At 45.7% G+C, this 17,627-nt stretch overlaps 1 protein-coding gene and 1 long non-coding RNA gene across 9 annotated transcripts in view; one reads left to right on the top strand and one right to left on the bottom strand.

Annotated features, from left to right (window-relative positions):
- The window catches only part of PRKCE (protein kinase C epsilon), a 495,693-nt gene that overhangs the window by 268,054 nt on the left and 210,012 nt on the right, over positions 1–17,627 (bottom strand). The gene's annotated exons all lie outside the window — the stretch shown is intronic.
- Positions 1–17,627, top strand: part of LOC115289777 — a 34,096-nt gene that overhangs the window by 6,442 nt on the left and 10,027 nt on the right. Inside the window, exon 3 of one of the 3 annotated variants that reach the window (XR_003907799.1) lies at positions 8,707–9,287. The exons of 1 other annotated variant lie outside the window; for it this stretch is intronic. This is a non-coding gene — a long non-coding RNA (uncharacterized LOC115289777). Of the gene's footprint in view, positions 1–7,964; positions 8,100–8,706; positions 9,288–17,627 lie in introns of those variants that run through there. One more of the 3 variants, XR_003907800.1, reaches the window with a different exon arrangement.

Raw genomic sequence — 17,627 nt, 5'->3', positions numbered from 1 at the left:
TCAGTCAGAAGCACACTGATAAAATTATCGGATCCAATCTGTGCTCTGTGCCCCTCCTCAAAGCCTTTGTCCCCAAACACCCAGATGGCACAGCCTCTTGCTCTGCTGAACCTTCAAGCTCCTCGGAACACAGATGCTCACTAGGCACCTTCTTTGTGCTCATTTCTATTAGCCAGTGTTCCCCAGACTAGGCTGCAGGTGCAGCCAGAATAGAGGCCACATTTTTTTTTTTTGAGAGTGGGGAAAGGCAGATGGAGAAGAAAATCTTAAGCAGGCTCCACATTCAGGGTGGAGCCTGACATGGGGCTCAATCCTGCGACCCTGGGATCATGACCTGAGCCAAAATCAAGAGTCCTACTGAGCCTCGTAGGTGCCCCCACATCTTCTTAAACTTACTTCTGTTGCAGTTCTCCACCCTCACCCAGCAAAACCTGGTCCACTCCCACACCAGCACAGCACTGTGGGCAGGACAGGTGCTCTGGATACATCCACAGAAGGATGTGAATGTCATTTCTACTACGGAGGCATGTGAATTTCATTTATTCACTCTGGGCAAAATCTGAAAAGCCTCTCACAGAGGTGAAAAGTCCTTAATGCAGCAATGTTTGGAAAGTTTTGTAAAACTTGAGAAATAAGGTAGAGAAAGAAGAGGGCTGGTAGAGTAACATCAAAATACATTTCTTGATAATTTTGCCTCAAAATAATCCAGGGGAAAGAAGAAATGGGTACAAGTATAGATTCAACAAGACTGGCCATACGTGAGTGGCTAGCTCAAGCTAGGAATGGGCACATGAGGATTTATTTTACTATTCTCTTTCACTTTTATGTTAAAATTTTCCATAACAAAAACCATAAAAGATTCAAGGATATCAAAATTGAATGGCTGTTCTTGAGAGGCTAAGCATGAATGGAGAGGGGGCTGAAATCCCCCGTGACTGTGTAATAATTGCTCAGGATGGATGGTAAGCAGTGAGCTCCGTGTTAGGAAAAGCTTGGATTTAGTAATAATGGAAAAACTTCCCTTTATTAAAGAGCTTCAGTAATGGAATCAGCATGAAGGGATTGGAGCCCGAAGAGCACACAGGGTGAAGCGGTGGTGATTAATACCCACCAGGCAGCACACACAGTCCCCTGCCCCATTCTGCTTCTCAGGGTAGCCTGGAGAGAATGATTGATACCCATGATTTACCTTTGTCTGCATAAGAAGCTGCCATCCATCCCATAACCTCAGGTTCAGTGAAACAGGACACGTAAAGATATAAGGACTCAGAAACAGGCTCACCATAGTAGAAACATAACTTCTACCTTTCACCAAACTGATGGAATCCTATAGATCCCATGTCCTTGTTCCTAGGAAGGCGGCATATAAAATCTACCTAAGGCACGGCAGACTGACTTCCTATGGGAAGTCGCCTAGTGTCCAGAAACAGAGGTGTACGCTCAGAGTTTCCAGACACCCCGTGCGTTATTTCAGGGCTTCAACTGAAACTTCATAAAGGGCTGGCTTGCGGAGGACACACCCTTGCCACAGAGGACCTCTATGTCAGAAGGTTAAGACAGAAAATGAAGATCAATGGGAGATGAACTGGAAGATATAAGCCCGTCTCTTACCCTCTTCTGCATCACTGGATTTTTAGAAGGTGCTTATGGACTACATTTACTGCTGCTCCAATCCTTATCTCCATCTCTGGGGTCCTGGCCATCCTCCTGGCTATAAATTCTTCTAAGCAGGGCTCTGCCTTCCCCTGCTCTCAGCTGCAGCTGTCACTCACAGAGGTCTCCTGCACTCACATCCCCACCTCCCCCTCTTCTACCCAGGATGCTCACCAGAGACTCAGGACTCCCTCCCCTGCTGACCTTATTTTCCTTGAGCTAAATGCAACTCCCTCCCTGTATGACCCCCTGCTTCTGTAACAGATCAACACACCTGAAATGTGCCCTACCACCGATGAATACTTTGTTTTTGTAACTTCTAGTGATTACAAGGCTACTCCTGAGAGGCCCCAAAGGTGCCATCTGGGTGCCTAAGGGAACCTCCTCTGTCCACACAGGTTCATTTCACTAGGCAGGTGGGTGGCCCTCCTTTCCCGTTCTCCTTGAAGGGCAGAGCGCCACCCTCCCCTTAGGGAATCCTATGATTTCGATGGTAAATTTTGTGACTGAGGCTACTGAAAAGGTTCAGTTCCTTGGAAATAAAACACATCCCTCCTCCAAGGTACTCCCTTGCTTCCTCTTTGAAATAGAGGGAACGTGTGTTCCCCACATATTTTGGGGAACACTACTTCTACATCTCTTGAAAGTAGGGCTTTCCTGTGACCAACTTAGAAGGACTTTGCATTCTTTAGTCTCACTGAAGAGAGATTCACATTCATATTAGTAAAGACTACAATTAGGACTGTAATGTATCGTTTCCCCTAATGGCATCCAGTGAGATTAGAATCCTCTAGAACACCCCCTTGGGATGTTGCAGCTACAGCTTAATAGTCCCAAAGAAGCAAAGCAGAAGCCCAGAGGGCAAGTGTGTGGCCTTCGCTGCTTTTAACTCCTTGCGGTTATCCAGAGTCACGGACACACAACCCCCGACAGATTCATGACGGTCCCATGCGCTGGTTATAATCTCACTTCTGTCCACGTCAGCAGACTCTAAAAATCAAGGCCCATTTCTCCTGATGATCAAGCATGGGGGATACAAAGGATTGGTTTTCAGCACACACGCTACCCTCCTCGCAGCGTGCCCACCTGGCCTGCAGGAGATGGAAAGCTGGGACCACATCCCCCAGTTCTCTCACGCCTAAGGCACCAGGTGTGAGTTCAGCATGGCCATTCAGATGTACTTGTGGGGAATTTGGAAAGCAAAAGTGAGGCAAAGACCAGAGTTCTCTGTCACCACTCCTTCCACAGCAAGCAAACCAGGAGGCACTTGGTTCGCCTATGATGGTTTTAGCCAGGGCTCCAGGTGCCAGCTTCCTGGGTGTCAGGAGGCAGGACTAAAGAAACACCCATGTGTGGGTACCGATCACAGCAGTGTGGCCTCTCAAGCATGGCAGACCCAGTGTGGCCCTGGGGACACTGCTCCATCACTGTAGAAGAGGCAGTGGCCTCCTTGGTGGTCCTGCTCTCTCATATGGCTTTGGGACCCTCAGTTCCAAAACCTCCACCTGAACAACTGTGTCATCAGAATTCTTAAGAATTCAAGCCATTCAATTCCCTGCAACAAACCCCTTCCCCCGCAGAGTTCCCTATAGTGGATTCTGCTTCCTGCAGCTGAACCTGATCCACCTCTGTCCAAGTTCTGGCAAGGATGACCCAACCTGCCCATTGTACCTTGAGGTCTGTGGGATTCTAAATAGTCACGGTCTACATTCTGTCAGATAGGAAGCATCCTGTATGGCTGACTGTGGGGGGAAATGCTGAAAACCTGACCTTCTGCAACCAAGCATGCATCCTGGGTCAGGTTGACATAGATGCCTGCCTCCTAGCAAGCCACGATGCCAAAACTCCTGGAGTGGCAACTCTATGTTGGATGCCGCCAGAGGTGGAAACCATGTAAAGCCCAGGCGGCAGAGTTTAGCAGAAGGAGCAATATGCCTGGGTTCTAATGGTAACCAGGCCATTTAAACTCTGTGAGTTGCAAACCCCCTTGCCCAGTGGGGACAGTGACATCATCCACCTCAAAGGGAGACAAGAAGGAAGAGTAACCTGAATGGTCTTTGGACAGTGGGGAGTGGGGGGCCGCAGGGGAGCGCATGATTATTGAAGGATGGCATTTATTAGTACTAATTAGTAGTAGGATCCAGAAATCATAACCAAGAAAAGTATATTTTCCATACTTTAAAATATACTGGCTAAATCTTTAATACACATAACTTTTCAGCACATTGGCATTTAGAGGCAAAGTTTTATGAGCCTCATAAAAAAAAAAAATCAGAGCACTGAAGTGCAATGCTTCCTTTAGATTTCAGCCAAGCACTGGAAACGTTATTTTTCAAAAATCATCTAATTTCAACAGTACTATCAAGACCCATCGCAGAGTTACTGTCTTCAGGTCAGTTATCCTTTGGGGCTGTCCCACAAGATAGCTGGAATATTTCCTGTACCTCCATGGCTCTGGTTTTTGTCATTGCTGTTATTTTTGTTTTTAAGCAAGAATCATTCCTGTTTCTTCAGTTTTTGACACAACAGGAAATCAATATGGCAGGTCTGTCTCACTGCTGGCCTTAAAATGCCACAACCCCTTGAAGCAAATCCTCTAGACACAATCTCAAAGTGCCACTCTAAAATGACAGAGAGCCACAAGACAAGGGGTTCTTGGGAAGAAACAGACTAACGGGCAGGAGAAGCAGGCAGTGGCCAGACCAAGGGGAAGGCCCTCAGTGTTCTCAGAGTACAGAGTTCTCAGGGCGATGGGTTAGGAATTAGGACAAGTCACTGGAGAAGACCGAGTCATGTAGCCAGAGCTCTCTGGACTGAAGACAGTTCTGCAATCAACTCACTCTGCATTCCAGGACCCAGAACAGGAGTCAGCCACCGTGTGGAGCCCAGAGTCCATCGGCCATGCAGTTAAGGGTTACACCTGCCAGCAAGAGCCAGGTCCATCACAAGAGGCCAAGGAAGGCTCCCAAGGAGGTCCCTGACCAGGGAGTCCTGGGAAAGGACCCAGACCCTAAAACAGGGGTAGGCCCAACATTCTCTCCACACCTGGTTCTTGCACTCACGTTACCAAAAAGCCTTCAATAAGACCAGCCAAAACACGGAACTCAACTGGATTCCTTTAAGGTTCCCTAGTGCATTTAAAGTAGGATTTAGCTTTTTAAATGGTCTTAGACATAATGTTTTGGGAAAATATCAACATAAAAATCAGAGCACCACAACCTTGTAAATTTATGGATTTTTTTTTAAACCAGGAAACATTTCACACTGCAAAATGAAATCTTAGGAGGTGCTCTACACCCAAGATACTCACTTTAGGGTATTTGAAGTGTGTGCTTTGATCTTGGAGCTAAACCCCATTTGTCATCAATGACAGGGAAAGAAATCTGACGAGGGGACGATTGTGCAGTGCTCAAAGATCCGGGCAGTTCCAATGCAATCAAAGGGATACATGCATTCATGGAGATTAACTGCTTTTTCATTTTTATTTAAAAAATTTTTATTATGTTTATTCATTTTTGCGAGAGACATAGAACACAAGCGGGAGAGGCAAAGACAGAGAGGGAGACACAGAATCTGAAACAGGTTCCAGGCTCTGAGCTGTCAGCACAGAGCCTGACGCAGGGCTCAAACTCGGGAACAGTGAGATCATGACCTGAGCTGCAGTCAGACGCTTAACCGACTGAGCCACCCAGGCGCCTCAGATTAACTGCTTTTTAAAATGAAGTTGGCTAGATTTGTTTTGTGTGTAGGGAGACAGATTTTCAAATACATGCAGCCACCTTCTACGATCCGATTAATGGCAACTGCTTCCTCCAAGGACACCGAAGAGTTAGCTGCAAATATAAATGGGCCAAGCCGAAGGGCCCTGCAAACGGGGCTGCCTAAAGACAGCTTGGCTGTATTCTCTCAGATCAAAAAAAAAAAGGGGGGGGGGCGGAGCTTTGTCAGGTCCTTCCCTCCAGACACACACACCATTTTATTTGGAAGTCACATGATGTGATTAAATTTAACTGGGTGGAGCAGTGGAAAGCCACAGTATTAACAACATAATTCTTTTTGAGGAAGATTCTCTCTGCCAAGTGCAAAGGAGATAATTCTGAAAGTGGTGAGCTAAGAACTGCGTTCAGCATTTTTTAAAATCTAGAGGCACCAAGATAGAAGATCTCTGCTCATTATGATACTGCTTCCAATAACCAAATCTGGGGAGCAACCTGAGTTTTCATCATTTGGGCTCATGGTGAAAACAAAAAACAGAAAACTATCGCCCACACAGAAGAGATCAGCCGCTTATATAACTTATATAAGTTACTGTCTGTGCATGTCCACGTGCCCAGTTTCTGGAAGGTTACAGAAGAAGTAAACAGAAGTCATCTCTGGAGAACAGAACAGGTCAGGGGAGGGGGTGTCTTTCCCTCTCTAGCTTATACCCTTCTGTCCTAGCTGCATTTTTATGCTAAGTATTATTTTTATAATTAGAAAAACTAGCCATGAACACATGTTTAAAAATCACTTTTAGAGCCCATAAGCCACGGACCCTGGAAAGCCCAGTGTCAGCCCTGCTCAGTCACCAAGAAGCCACAAAGGTAGAGACACGCTACAGCAGTAACACTCCGTGCAGTTTCCAGGACACACGCTGCCTCCCTTTGTTCCTGTACCACTGTCATAAGCATCAAGACAAGACACTGCAGAGACAGTGACTGCTCCTATTTGACCCATAAAGAAATGGAGGTTCTGAAGTCTAAATGTCCTGCCCGGGGCCACGGGGCCTACAGCCGGGGAACCTGCACTTGAACCCAGGCCACCTTTGTCACCGCCATCCTGTCTTCATTCTGGAAACCTCGCGAAGGTCACTTCTGGGTCTTGGTCCACTCTTCAATAAAATGGGGACATTATCATAGGCATCCTTTCAACAAATGAGTAATGAAGGTCAAGTAATTTGCCCAGTGACAGACAGCACTTGAACCCAAAAACCCTGTCACTCCGTTTCCTGGCTGCCATTCCAGCCGCCTCTCCCGACTGCCCCTTCCACCTAAAACAGGGCTCATTTCAGGCCCCCAGATGTTCACAACAGTCTTGATTTGCAAAAAGCAGGTGTCCTAGAAAGTGCCTGGCAGGGACAAGGGCTGATGAACCGTCCACAGAGCCACCCACTCTCAAGGCATTTGCCTTAAATCAGTTCCTTGCCCCAGAAGGCCTGGAGCAAGCTTGCAGATTCTAAGCTGCTCTGCAGGAAGGGAGAAAATAAACCTCAGCTCTGCAGAACATGGACAATTAGGGAAGCAACTTCCAAGGAAAGATTCCCAGGGCCTTGCCCCAGAGCCGGAGCTGCCCATCTCTCTGGGAGATGCGGGGGAGAAGGACGGCCCCCCGCCGACTCCCCTGCCTGAGCCGTGCCTCGACCTCCAGCACCCACTATGGCTGTGCAGAAACAGACATGCCAGCCCAGCCTGGCCTTCCCCACAGTGCGACAGGGAGAGAGGACAAGTCCCTCCTAAGGCACAGACTGACGCGATCCGTGCAGGGTTGAAGACAGGCACTACCATCATACAGGCTCACCTTCGGCACTCTCCATGAGAACAGCTATTGGTGCAATACAGTATAAATTTAACTCCTCCTGCCCAGGGAAAGCAAAATATCATCCAGAAGAGCCAGGAGGAGGCGCCCATCAGAATGGCCAATGCAGAGAGAAGTAGCTCCATCTGTAACCCTAACACAGGGGAAGCTCACCCCAAGAACCTTCCATACTTGAGGCCTGGCTCCCTCCAGCCACTGGCCACAGCTCAGGAGCCTGCGATGGGCCTGGGGCTCTCACCCACACCTGGGGCCAGTCAAGGATTGTCCCTGCAGGGCCCTCAGAGTCCTCTCCCAAGGGCGCCGCAGTTGCTCTGAAGCTTCCAATCAATGCAAACTCAACGTCCAGTTAATCTCTGTGGAAATCAAAACCCATACTTGGCTCTGTTCATGAGTCATCTTTTTGGGAAGCCCCCACATGGCCTGGCTGAAATGCAGTGAACACACATAATGACCACGTGCAGCGTCTGTTGCAGTGGTGAGGGTGAGTACCTAGGAATGAGATGAAGACATTCATTTGTATCTGTGAGGTTTTTCTGTTTTGTTTTGTTCCCCACTAAGATTCAAAGCCCAGATAGCCAAATAGTTTAGCAGTGACTGGTCATTGCCGCCATTGCTCAGGCATGTGGTTTCCATCCAGCTCTGGATGAACTAACAGCAAATCTAGATGTCCGAGCAGTGGCCAGTTTTATTAACAACATCCAAGTCCTTCTGAATGGAGCCTGCTTTCCTCCGCACAGGTTGGCCCTGCCAGGGGCGGTGACAGAAGCCAGAGCTGCCCTGAAATCAGCCAACTCAGAGGCGCCACTTGAAGACTTAGGAAGAGAGAGGCAGGGCAGGCCCCAAAAAGACAGGCGGAATCGTGAATTCTAACTCACCAGGCAGGCACTTTCCATTCACTTTCCTCCTTTTCTTCCTCCTCCATTTGTGGGCAGGTCCCCAGGGTCAGAGAGTCACTGAGAATTAGGCAGTTTTCGGGGTAATGCAGGAAAAGAAAAATGCCAATCAAATACCAAGGTGAGGAAAGGCCTGCAGGGAAAGGTAATCGATGCCTTTTTTTATCCCACAAAGAGAATTTTCCAAGCATTATTTTCCCCCAGTCATTGAATTCAAATCCCCAAGACATCTTTGTATTCTTCAAGCCCAGCTGTCGTAGGAGGACCCAGGGCCACAGAGTTAACACGCCTAACGAAGAGTCAGCCTCAGACCACTGCGTGACTGACAGCATCAGGGCAAGGGTGTCACATTAACTCCCGCGTGTCCCTTCCTAACTTCTACACAGATGTGTCCAATGGGACAGCCCCACCCTGAAAGTTGGGACCTACTCTCTATAGAGGAGTAAATGCATCCCCAAGAAACACAAAGAAAGTAGGCGAGACACATGACCAAAGAGGAGAGCCTGCTCTGACGTAGCCCATTACTCCTTAAACGTTAAAAAACATTTACTTATATTTGGACTTTATGTTTTTTTTCTTTCCACAGAAGAACACCTTTTCCCTAAGCCAGCCAGACCTGACACAGTAGTTTTCTTGGGAACAACTTATAAATCCAACAAAAGGCAGAAAAACGCCCCTATGGAGGCTACGGCACAATGAGGCACGAGCTCCAGAGGTCCTCAAGCTACCACGGAGCTTCTTAGTCTCTGGCTAACATGCACAGTGGCCCACGGGGCTGGGGAGCCTCACAAAAGCCACTCAGAATTCACCCTTGTTCCTTGCAACACTAGAGTGAAAGGTTAAGAACACAGACATCAGAGCCAGGAGGAAGGGCTCCGTTCAGATCTTGACGCTGCCTCTTCCTGTGTGATCTGGTTACTCCATCACACCGGACCTGGGTTCCGCCAGTTGGACAAATGGGGATAAGAGCATCTACAGTACTGAGATGATTAGATGAATGCATGACATGTAGTTAACATACTTCTTGAGATGTAGCAGGCATGATGTAAGCGTTGGCTATTAGCTTTAATTTTTTTGAGTGTTTATGAAACATTAAATGTGCTCTGCCCTCACAGGGCCAGCCAGGCTGATTTTTTAAATCATAAAAATACATTATAAAATTATAAATTGAGTTAAATGTATGAAGATAAAAACAGGGCTGTGAAAGCGTATACGGAGGAGACACAATGGACACTGGCCTTGGCCAATTCTCTGCTGAAGAAGTGACATTCAACGTGAGGCCTCGGTTTTTGGTCATGGTAGTTGAGCCAATGACCAGGTTTCTTTTAAATGTCAGAGAAGATTATTCTTCAAAGTATAGGGGCACCTGGGTGGCTCAGTCAGTTAAGCATCTGACTCTTGATTTTGACCCTGGTCATGATCTCATGACCCATGAGATGAAGCCTGCGTCGTCGGGCACTGACAGTGTGCAGCCTGCTTGGGATATTCTTTCTCTCTCTCTCTCTCTCTCTCTCTCTCTCTCTCTGCCCCTCTCCTGCCTCTGTGAGCAAGCGCCCACTCTCGCTCGCGCTCGCTCGCTCGCTCTCTCTCAAAATAAACATTTGGGGCAAAAATAAATTAAAAAAAATAAAGCATCAAAGTATAGATGAGATGGTAGTGAAGACTTAGGGAAATTGAAGAGAAATGGGAACACAAGGAGCCACATTTGCCCAGAGGGTATTTGCCAATTCTGAATTTTTTCTGTTGTTTACAAGCCACTCAATCTATGGTATTTTGTTATAGCAATCCAAACAGACTAAGACAGAAATAGCAGCCTGGATGGGATAAGACGGGGACTCAAGCCCTAAACTTGGCTTCAGTTTGGCTCTGGATACCAGGCATTAAGCAAAAACAAATACTAGAAGAAGGCACCTTTGTAACAGGACCCAAATAAAAATCAGCACAATGAACCAAAGATAACCAAGTCCATAAGGGAGAAGTAAAAACTAGTTGAAAGAAAACCAGAATTATAAAAACTTCAAGTATTGGAACTGTCAGACCATAAACTATGCTTACAACGTGGGAAGATTTTAAAAAGACCACTTGGAAAACACGTACCAGGAATAGGAAAACTAGTGACCTAAAAGATTTAAAAAAGTAACAAATAGAAATCTAGACATTAATATAGTACCAACAATTTAAAACTCAAGATTTTAATACCAAATTAGATACAGTTGGAGAGAGATTTGAAAAATCAGACTAAATTATCCAGTGTATTCCATTTAAAGACAAAAAAAAGATGGAAAATACAGAAGGGAGGATAGAGAATATAGAGGAAAGAGAAAATGAAGTGTTCTGTGACCAAGACCTCAGAAAGAGAAAAGGGGGTGCGGTAGAGGTAATATCTGAAAAGATATAGGCTGACAATTTTGGGGCTTTTTTTTTGTTTTTTAAATATTTTTAAAATATAATTTATTGTCAAGTTGGCTAACATACAGTGTAGAGTGTGCTCTTGGCTTTGGGGGTAGATTCCCATGATTCATTGCTTACATACAACACCCAGTGCTCATCCCAATGAGTGCTCTCCTCCATGCCCATCACTGTTTTCTCCCTCTCCTCCCTCCATTTACCCTCAGTTTGTTCTCTATATTTAAGTCTCTTACTTATTTTTGAGAGACAGAGTGCAAACGGGGAGGGGCAGAGAGAGAGGGAGACGCAGAACCCGAAGCAGGCTCCAGGCTCTGAGCTGTCAGCACAGAGCCTGATGCAGGGCTCAAACCCACGAACGGTGAGAACATGACCTGAACTGAAGTCAGATGCCCAATTGACTGAGCCACCCAGGTGCCCCTCCGGAAATCTTCAAAGACATCAATATGTAAATGTAAACTGCATTCAATTCTAAGAAGGAAAAATAAAAAACCAAACTTTGACACATTACTATTAAAATGTACACCACCAAGGATAAAGAGAAAAATCTGAAAGGGATCCTGAAATAAAGCCAAACATATTACCTTCAATAGTGACAGACTGACAGGTGTCTTCTCAATAACAATGCAAAATAGTGAAATGATCCCTTTAATGTGCTGAAATAATGGCCTACCTCGAACTCTGTACCAACAAAAGCAATACAATCATCCAAGAATAAAGGTCATCAAAAATATTTTTAAGCAAAACTAAGACTGTTTGCTATCAGCATACTGAAATGTGAACTGTAAGGGAATTTAGGCAAAGTATCCTAAATGATAAGTTTGAAGTATAAGAAAGAACAAAGGGCAAAGAAAGTGGTAAATATGTGGTACTATCAACAAAATATTGGCTACGTAAAACAAGAATCATGTTTTATAGTTTCCTTTAATTAAAATTTTTATCATCAACAGCATGTAAGATGAGCATGGAGAAAATAAATGTAATTATTCTAAGAGCCTTGTATTATCTGAAAAGAGGGTAAAAGTTTGATTAAACTTTAAAATTTGAAAAGCAGGCATAAATATATTTAAGTGGTCATTTCCAAGGTAATCATTAAGAGAAAAAAACATTTTCCAAACTAGTAAATGGCAAAAACAAAATGGTTAAAAAAAAATCGAGAAAGAAAGGTAAAAGACCAGGGTACATATAGAAAGAATAAAATGTTAGGTTTAAAGTCAAATATATCATCAATTACATTAAATGTAAGTAGATAGAGATATTCTAGTTAAAAGGCAAGGACTGGATTTTTAAAAATCCCACAGTATGATATTCACAGGAGACAAAGGTATAATATAAAGAATCAGTAGCTGTTGACCTGACTAAGAATAGTACTCCAGGCAGAAAGAATAACATATGCAAAAGCTCAGCAGGAAAGCTGAACTGACAGGAGGGCCATATGATGAGGTGCAGAGATTAAAAAGAAATACAGTCTAAATTGAGCTGGAGGTGTAGGCTTAGCCACGCCACACTGAAAAAGGCCAGAGAAGAATCACAGAATTTATCCTAAATGGCTAAAAAGTATTGGAAGAAGTACACAAGACACAATCTAGGCTCTCGAGCTTCAATACAATAGACTTAAGCACAAATAATAAAAAAGCTAGTGCTTCTAAGGGCACCTTGGTCCATTTGGGAAATGGTGCAGCTCAAGTATGAATTCTGAGGTGAGGATAAGCCAAAGGTGATCTGGGAAGAACCACGGGAACCAGATAATGGAGGGCTTGTATTCTAATAAAGGAATGCAGATTTGTATGTTGCAGGTGACAGGACTGCTAAAGGATTTTAAGCTGGAGAGTAATTTGATGAGAAGTGCATTTAAAAGCATCAGGCATGACTGGGGAAGATGAAATTGGAGGGGGGTTGGAAGTAGGGAGGCCAGTTAGACCACACATGATTTCAGAACCACTGTCATTTTTTTCTTACTACCTCTCACACTCCACCATGTATAGATGAAACATGCATTCATTTTTTTAAGTTTATTTATTTAGAGAGACAGAGACGGACAGACAGTAGGGAAGAGGCAGAGAGAATGTAAGACAGGGAGAGAATCCCAAGCAGGCTCTGCACTGTCAGAGCAGAGCCCAATGTGGGGCTCAAACTCAAGAACCTTGAGATTACGACCTGAGCCAAAATCAAGAGGCCAGTGCTGAACCGACTGAGCCATCCAGGCAGCCCAAGAAGCATGCATTCTGATCTCGCACTTCCCAGACAGAGTGACCAAAATCAGGGAAGCAGAAGTGGAGTTACAAGCACCCATTGTAGATTATTCCCACCATCGTTAGCAAATTGCAGAAAGCGGCTTAATTTTGAAATTATAAAATCTATCCACTGTACTATTAATTAGTAAACATTTATTTAGCATTTTCTGAGGACTAGGTATCTGCTAACATGGTGGGAAATACCAAAGGTTTAGCACTTATAACTCGGAGGAGATATTAGGCCATTCACTTCCCAAATTGTCTGTGAGGAGTTTGACAACTCATTAAGTTCGATCTCCCAGGCATTGCTCGAACCCCCCCCCCCCCCCCCCCCCCCCCCCCCCCCCCCCCCCCCCCCCCCCCCCCCCCCCCCCCCCCCCCCCCGGAGGCAGAAGGTTAGCTCACCACCTCGTCAAAGCAGCCCAGCCAACTGTGGGCAAATCTTTACCTTGAGCTTGCATTTTACCCCACTGCTCTTTATTGTTCCTGATCTACACAGAACAAAATGAATCCCTCATCTATAGAAGCACCCTTCCCTTGGATCCTGTTAAAACCCAGATCACCTCTCCTCTGCTCAGAACCTTCCAGCACCCCTCTGCCCCCCACTGCCTTCCTTCAGAGCAAAGCCCAGAGTCCCAACTGTGATCCGCAAAGCCAGCTGGATAAGCTGGCTCCCAGCTGCCCTCTGACCTTGCTTTTTACCCTCTGCTTCTTCATTCTTTCGGCTCCACTGACACAGGCTCCCTTACACGCAAAGTCTTTCACTTGCAGTTCTCTCTGCCCAGAACAGTCCTCTTCCATTTCTGCAGAGCTCATTCCCTGATTTCCTTCAGGAATGTCCCCCAAAGTCTCCCTGGTCCCCTAACATCTCAGTGTCCACCACCCCCTATAATTCAGATCTCCCTTTCTTCTTAACCTTTTCTCCTTAGCAGTTACAATTAGGTAACGATCCCTTATCTTGCCCGTGGTCTGTCTCCCCCACCAGAATGTAAGCGCCCCGAGGGCAGTGATTTTTGTGTTTTGCCCATGGTCTAGAACCAGGGTCTACTCCAGGCCAACATATCTCAACACATCTGTGGAAGAGGGGAAGGAGTTGCGCGGGTCACTGCTCCAGCCGCCCAACGTCCTCTGGTTGCTTCTTCGCCACTTGGTTGCCAGACAGCAAACATCTCAGGCCCAAGGGGACGACTCCAGCCAGGCATGATAAAGGCCTGTCCCCATCTTTGGGGCACTGTCTTGGGAGGGGACTGCAGAGAAGATTGCTCCTCACAAACGACCCAGCTGCCAAAGCTGCTGTTGTGCACCCTCATGTCTGCTAAAGGAAAATACCCCCTAGGATGGCTTCTTTAAAAACCTAATCCATGTAAACCCTTCAGCTGTTTACCCGAATTCCATTTAATCTCCTATAGAGATGCCTCTAAATCACCTGCTCTCAAGGACTCAGGGAAAAACAAAAAACCAACCAACTACTCCTCAGAAAATGTTTTATCACCCTGCTGCTGAGAAAATAGGCTTTAATTTCCATCAAGAGAAGTACAAAGCAATAGAGTAATTATTTATATATTTTTTCACAGCACGGGATTATCTAACCACAGGTCTCACAGCGTTTAATCTCCACCAGGTACAGGGTTTTACCCACGTAAATGCACCTTCAGAGAAAGATCTCGGGCCCCAGCGGCAGGCTTATACGTGAGCCTGCTGCACCTTCCATTTGACCTCATCAGGGAGGTCATAAAATACTCTCAAAGCCAGAGCCATTCACAGAGGAGAATCTTCCTCTTTAGGGGCAGAGGGCGGGGCAGAGAGGGTCTCTTCGATCTCCGTGGTCCATGAGGGGTCTGCTTTCTCATTCCACATCTGATGGCTCAAGACAAGAAGCGTCCGGAAGCCCCTGGGCACTCTACTCTCTGAGCACAATGTCCCCAACAACCAGACCCCTGGCCCCGCCAGATGCTTCTGGGGACAGGGCATTCACTCACTCTCCTTCCGGGAAGCTTGTGCTGCCTAAGTGCCATTGGTCCCCTGGGTTCATTTCTCTTTCCTAAGATCCTGGGTCGTTATAATCACTGAGTCCTCCCACTGTGCCCAGCACTTTACATAATTTACCTCGTTTAATTACTACAGTCTGCTATCCCCATTTTCAGATGGGGAAATGGAGGCTTTGCCTTCTTCTATCGTTTCCTGGCCACTCTCCTTGTGACACAGGTTCTAATGTGGCATTTTATCTTATGAATGCCAGAACCATGACTGGAATCTCTTTCACACTTATTCTAGAAACACAGGCTAGCACTTACAAACTTACTAACGTCTTCAAAGACAGAGAGAAGAAAACCATAGCACGCTTCCCCTCAACGCCAAGAAAGAAAGGGAAGAAACTCAGGTTCATCACACGATCCAATAATGAGGCAGGTCAGCCTCTCAGTGAGATCGGACTCTCGATGGCAACCCTGTCATCTTCATTTCATCAAGGCCCTCTGTCGTTTTTTAAAGAGCTTTTAGAGCAGTTTTAGTTTTATGGGGAAATGAAACAGTAAGTACAAAGTTCCAAACTACCCCCTGCCCCCAGAAACACAGTTCCCTCTCTTATTTACATCTTGTCTTACTGTGGTTCATTTGTTACAACTGATGAACCAATGCTGATACATTAGCATCTACAGCTTCTTTTAGGGGTCACTCTGTATTATGTTTATGGGTTTGGACAAATATATAATGACGCGTGTCCATCATTATTGTACACAAAATAGTTCACCGCCCTAAAAACCCCCTGTGCTCTACCTGACCAGTCCTCCCTTCCCCGCCCCCGCCCCCCATCCCCAGATCCACCCTCTGGGAACTGTGGATCCCAAATAATTAACAAGAAACCCTGGAACTAATAAGCAATTAGAGCAAGGTTGCCTAATACAAGCACTTACTTTCCTACAACCTAGCCATGAACGATTGGAATTTGAAATTAAAAACACATCAGCAACAAACAGAAACCAAAAAACCTTAAGGTATAAATAGATATGAATCTGACGAAATGTGTACATGATCTATAGGAGGAAAACTATAAGCCTCTGATGAAAGAAATCAAAGAAGATCTAAATAAATGGCTAGTCCTCCTTCACTGAACTTTAAAAGCAAACCCTCCAACTCCTTATGTTACCCTGACCTCAAGTTGTAGCAACAGTTAACAGACAAATCTGCCAAGCAGGGGTAGACCCCTGGATGTGCACTGAAACACAGAGTTCAGGCCCTCCGCCCACTGTGGGCTATGGTGGGGAAAGAGGTGTGGGGCAGGGTGGCCATAAAAAATACAGACAAGTGCTTAGTGTATACGTTCCAAACATTGCATGGACATATTTACACTAAAAAAATTAGAAACTTACTTGTACTTTAGCTAAATTTCAGATTTACCTGGGGCTCCCGTATGTGTATTTGCGGTATCTGGCAACCCTACTCCAAGGCCTCACTGTGGCGAGATGTGGAGCCAGGAAAAGTAACAAACCTCTTCGGTATACTCAGTGCTTGACATCTTTCAAGGCCTTTTCAACTCTCTTTCTCCAGAATTGCTACACATCTAAGAGGACAAGGGGACAACTACCTCCACCCTCATTAGCCAGAGTTGGGGGGCAGGTATGGGGACAGGTACCACACCTGGGAGCAAAGCCCACGCGGGTCAGGAACACCGCTGGCTGTCATCATGCCTAAACCCTCCTGTTAGTCCAGCAGCTGAACAGTAGAAGCGCCCAGTGGCTGCCAAAAGCCCGAGGCTTGAGCCCCACTCCTAATGCCTGGACATCTTTTAAAAACACTTCAGGATAGAAAAAATTAAAGTTGTATAAAAGTAGACAATAAATAATAAACCCTCTGGTACCCAATCACTCAGCCTCAATGATGATCAGCCCATGGTCAATCACATTTCACATAGCAGGGCTGCCTGACAGGATTTTCTGTCGTGATGGAAATGTTCCATTTCTATGCTGCCCCATATGGTAGCCGCTAGCCTCGTTTTCTAAGCCCCATGGGACGAAGGAGCGCCTGAAATGTAGCTGGTGTCCTGGAGGAACTGCTTTTTCACTTTTTAAAAAGCTTAGTTGACTTCAGTTCAAAAAGTCGCAGGTGACTGGTGGCTACACATTGGATCGCCCAGATCAGTACCCTCACCCATTTCTCCCCACCACATTATTTACTTATTTTTAAGTTTTTATTTAAGTTCTAGGTAGTTAACATACTGCCGTGTTGTTTTAAAGCAAATCCCAAACATATTATTTCGTCCATGTATCAATAGCTTTTAAAGCTTTCCAGAGGATTCAAATGTGAAACCACAGTTGAAGACCAGTCACTAGTCCATCAAATACTCAAAACTGCTAACACTCCATTTAATTTGAGGGCTTTCAGCAACTTCACAATCTTGACAATCAGGTTGTAACCTTGAGTGCATATCCAATCACCTGGGGGGCTAGACCTCCCTTCAGGCTCCGCTCCCAGAGATCTGGGTTTGGGGAGAGAACTTTCTTTCCCTCCTCCTCTTGCTCCTTCCCCATTGCCCCACAAGCTCCTCATGTGATTCTAATTTGCAGTCTGAATTGAGAAGCGCTGCTTAAAAGTCTTTCTATATAAAGCATCTTTTACAGAACAGCCTCACCTGGAAAGCTGCTTAAAAAAGCGTTATATTCACGATGGAGGACTACATGGCAATGAGAGGGAATGACATATGGCCCTTTGTAGGAAAGTGGATGGACCTTGAGGGTGTCATGCTGAGTGAAGTAAGCCAGGCAGAGAAGGACAGAAACCATATGTTTGCACTCATAGGTCTAGCAGGAAAACAGGAGAGACCTAATGGAGAACCAAGGGGAGCGGAGGAGGGAGAGAGAGTTGGGGAGAG

This window comes from Suricata suricatta, chromosome 4 (assembly GCF_006229205.1).
Source record: "Suricata suricatta isolate VVHF042 chromosome 4, meerkat_22Aug2017_6uvM2_HiC, whole genome shotgun sequence".
Taxonomy (NCBI): domain Eukaryota; kingdom Metazoa; phylum Chordata; class Mammalia; order Carnivora; family Herpestidae; genus Suricata; species Suricata suricatta.
This window is presented reverse-complemented; position numbering and strand designations above follow the sequence as displayed.